We start from the raw sequence: 4,809 nt of genomic DNA, 5'->3' as shown, positions 1-4,809 counted from the left end.
GTGTTATTGATAATACAGCCTGTAAGTTTGCAAATTCAGAGACCATAAATTTGGATAAGAATCCAAAGTCAGTTTATAGTGTGGATGAGAAAAGATTTTCTTGTAAATTCAGAACCTTCTAAGCTTTCAGAAAAAAGCAAGTGAAAAAATTAACTTGTTTGGAGATCATGATGAGACCATTTCCAAAGTTCATAATCAAAACACAAAGTTTCTTGGGGCGCCTGGCTGGCTTGGTTGGTAGAAATACAGCTCTTGATCTTGGGGTTTTAAGCTCCACATTGGGTGCAGAGCTTACTTGAAAAAAAACACAGACACACAAAAGAAGAGGCTCTCCCTTTCACAAGGGCTTGGGGAACACAGAGAAGAGCCTATCTTTCCATGAAGGAGAAGCAGAAGCAACAGTGAGAAGAAGGCCTGGTCTGAACATCTTGGGAAAGCTGTCTCGTCAGATGTCATCTGCTTCAATTCCAGGAAGTCTTTACTTTCAGGTCACCAGATGGTGTGCAGGTTCTATCAGGGTTCAGTGCTTTCTTTACATGTGTCGTGTGAATCCAGTCTCTTCCCTGGAGCTTGGCAGCACAAAGTTTGGTTAGGACCTTTCCAGTGACATTGAAGTGTCTTTCTGGAGACGTCTTTTCCAACACATGATAATTCCAGGTTGCAAGGTGTGATGCTTGTCATCCTCTCCCAAGAGAGCCCTGTAAAAAGATTGCGCTACCAAAGCACGGCTATTTTTAATAGATGCAACTAGGCCTTCGTGCTAGTGAAGTACATCTCCTTTTATCAACTATGGATAAAAGGAGGCAGGGGCCAGGCATACTGGGTGTCCTGTGACCATATCAAAGGCTGAGAATCTCTGTGTTCCAAAGGGGGCGATTTTGACATTTAGAGGACAAATAGTAATGCTGTAGTCCAAGGTATGAAGGGTTTCTGCGAATTTTGCCAACTGAGTCTTACTAATGCCATTAGTGCATTTGACTAACTCTGAGGATTGAGGATCGTATGCGCAGTGAAAGTGGTGTCAAAGTAGCATACTTGCCAAAGCACCTGACCAGGGCATGTGTTCCCTGATCACTCTGTAGTTTGAGAGGGGTTCCCAGGTGGGGATAATCTCTTCTAACAGAATTTTAGCTACAGAAGAAGTACTGGCTTGTCTAAAAGAAAAATCTTCAGTCCAGTCCAGATAAAACATACAACCCATGACTAAAACATATCTATATCCATGAAATGAGGGGGAGCTGCATGGAATCTACATGCCAAACCTCAAATGGTCCATTGGACAATTTAAAAGACCCACCGGAAAAAAAATAAAAATAAATAAAAATAAAATAAAAGACCCACTGGTATTATGGACAGGTTTCCCGGAGGTGTACTTTGGACAGGTGCACAACCAAAGGGAGATAGTTTTTGTGGTCTTATTAACTTTTCCAACCAACACTGGTTCATGAATGTCACAATTTTGTCAGCAGACCAATGGCTTAATGCATGTACAGTTACAAGTATTGAGGGAATATTAGGATTTCTGGTAAGGCCAGATTGTTATTTAGATAGGTCTTTATTTCTATTGAAGCAACAGTTGCTAGATTTTCTAATGGTGTTTCTCCTTTCTGGGGCCAATTATTGGGCAGCTGTTGTCAATTTGTCCAAATTGTCATTGAAGAGAACGTCCTCTTGTACTGTGTCAGAGGCTTGGCTGTTGGTTTCTGTGAGAGTAGCATTTTTTTAGTGGAAATATCAATGAGTTGGGTTACTCTGGCTTCTAGGAAGTTGAGTGTGGAATGCCCACAACCTTAATAATAGCTAGAGCCACTGGCAAAGGTAAAGTTTTGACATAGGAGCCATTTTAAATCTTATTCCCACTGGAGATAAGTAAATCTCATTTCCATAACATTCCAAAATTATGAGCTACCCAAAGGCATACTCACTATCAGTATAAATGTCAGCATTTTTCCCCTTGGCTAGAGTACCAGCCTGGGTAAGGGCATACAACTCAGCCTGTTGGGCTGCAGTAGCCAAGGGTATAGGTGCTGCATCAATGACTTCAAAGGAAGCTGTAATAGCATCCCCAGTATGATGCTTACCATTTTTATCTTTTAAATAAGAACCCTCAGTAAACCATGAAAAATCTGCATTGGTTAGAAAATTTTTTATAAATTGTCATGGAGAGTCAAAAGGTAATCTGTCAGTGTTAAGCATGTATAAGGGGTTTCATCTGTGTGCAAATGTAGCTCTGTTCTGAGATCAGATGCTCTAAGTATCTAATCTGAGCTTGAACAAACTGCAAATTTTTTTCAGGGACTTTATGTCCCTGTAAGGCCAAAAGTTTTAACAGATGGATGTTGCCTCCTGTGAATAGGTTTGAGAAGGGGAGCAGAGAAGCAAATCATCTAAGTGTTATAAAAAGGTAGATCCTGCAGAAAACTTTATGTCCTGAAAATCAGCTACTACATTTTATGAAAAATAAGGACCCCGTGGAGCCCCCGGGCATTACTGTCCAGGTGTATTTCTGTCCTTCCAGGTGAAAGCAAAAAAGATGTTGGCTATCCTTATCAACTGGAATACTAAAAATGCATATGGCACGGATCAATTACAGTGAAAAATTTGCTTTCAGTAGGAATGGATGTTAGTAGCACACGGGGGTTAGGGATGACACAATGCCAAGAGGAAACAGTGTTATCTGTTGCTCAAGGGTTGTGGATGAACCTCCATCATCAGACATGGAGTTTTCTCACATGTAAAATAAGAGTATTATAGGGAGGAGGGCAGGGGATAATGAGGCCCTGCATCCTGTAATCTTCTATTATGGGCTTGATGCACTAAAGGGCTTCTTTACCACAGGGCCTTGATTAATTATGAGAAGAGGTTTTGAGGGATCTATTTGAATCTTGATGGGAGATGCACCGTGGATTCCACCAATATCAGTTGAAGATTTTGCCTATAAAGAGAATGCTGGTTGTTCCAATAGGAGCGGATGATCAGTGTCCCCAGACTCCTCTATAGCGCCATCAAAGGGGGAGCATAGAAGAGATGCTGAAGGGACATTTCATTCTCCTGTTGGTTATTGTGATTACTACTGCCAGATTTAGCAATTATTTCTCCCTTTTGGAAGAATACTGGAATGGGGGTTTTCTATGAAATCTCAGCCCAATTAGTTCATCGGGATGGAAGAATTAAGGAGAACAATGATGAGCATCTCTCCAAAAGCCTAAACCAAAGGGAATAGGTTCAGAAACAGGAACCTGTTGAAGTCTATTAGAGACCTCCATTCTTGAACTGTTTTAGTGCCCTGAGGCAGGGGAGGCTTTACAGCAGTGGGGTTGTGCACAGAGAGCTGGCTCCGGTGTCAATACAAGCAGAATCATTTGCAATCCAGAGAATAGTTTCTGTAAAATGATTAAGAGAAAGGACTGGAAAGAACCCCTGTTGGGGTCCTCGGGTGCCTCAGTGGGTTGAATGTCCTACTCTTGATTTTGTTCCGGTTATGATCTTGGGGTTGCAGGACCCACTCCGTGTGGGGCTCCATGCTGAGTGTGGAGCCTGCCTGAGATTCTTCATCTCCCCCTCCTTCTGCCCGTCCCCCACTCAGAGAAATACATACATACATACATACATACATACATACATAAAATAAATCTTAAAAAACATAAAAAAGAACCCACGTAGTTCCTCAGAGCCACATCATTGGGAATTAAGAGGACATTGGAAAGACTGGCCAGAGGGCTGAGTATACCAAAGTGCTTAAACTTATAATCCCTTCTTGTGCCCTGGCCCTTTGCAATAGGAGCAAAAACTAGAAGGTTTTTAGTTTTTTGTAGGGGAATTCATTTGCCAGAGTTGAAAACTGAGAGTTTTAGTGGTCTTTTGGGTGACTCATCTAGCATGTGAGCAAGCTGGTTTGCCACTTTCACTCAATCTGGAGTGGGCAATGTCCCGTACCATCCCAGTCCTTTTCCTAAAAGAGAAAGATCCCAGTTCAGCTCATTAATAAACAGAGTTAAATACTACCTGGGTGGATTCAACACTGGAAGGAGGACCAGAGCCTTCTGAAAAGAATTGAAAACTGATTGTAAGTTGTCATGAACAGGTTCATTAGGCTTTTGTGTGTAAGCCAGAATTTTGTTCTAGTCGGCAAGTGGAAGGAGCCACTGTAGTCGTTCCGTGGAGATCCGCTGCGAGTGTGCCCAAAGTTAGAGGCTCCTTTCTCTAATCCCCCTTTGGGATATTTCCTTCAGGCCTGTGTCATCCCATGTCTGGCCTGGTCATCCTTACCCACAAGCATGTGGACTAATTGATTTAAACCTGAGAAACCAGGCTGGTTAGTTTGAATAACTGTGTTAAATTCTCCAGCAAACTTATGGGGGGTCCTCAGTCACTTTAGGAAACTCCTTAACTATGGCCCATAATTTGGCCTTAGTCTAGGCAACATAAGAGATGTGAGATTTATTTAGGTTCTCAGAAGGCTTAACTTTAAAAAGGCAGTTTCACTAGGCTCAGGAGAGGAGTGAGTGGGGAGAGATTCAGAGGGAAAAGGAAGTTCAGCAGATAAAATAGAGCAGAATGGCCTTGGAGGTGGGGCCTGAGTGTAAGGTGGCCACCACCCGTCTGCAGACAAAAAAGATGGAAAATGGGGAAAAGGGGCCGCAGAAGCCATTTTTGCCCCTCTTTCAATTGTTTGCCTCAATTAACTTAGAAATAGTATTGGCAATAAGGCAAACTTAGAATTCTGAAAACATCTGGAAGCCTTGAAGTACCATTGAAAGTAGCCGTCTTGGGGTTCCTGGGTGGCTCCATCAGGTAAGCACTGGATTC

This window comes from Vulpes vulpes, chromosome 1 (assembly GCF_048418805.1).
Source record: "Vulpes vulpes isolate BD-2025 chromosome 1, VulVul3, whole genome shotgun sequence".
Taxonomy (NCBI): Eukaryota; Metazoa; Chordata; class Mammalia; order Carnivora; family Canidae; genus Vulpes; species Vulpes vulpes.
Note: the sequence above shows the minus strand (reverse complement) of the source record.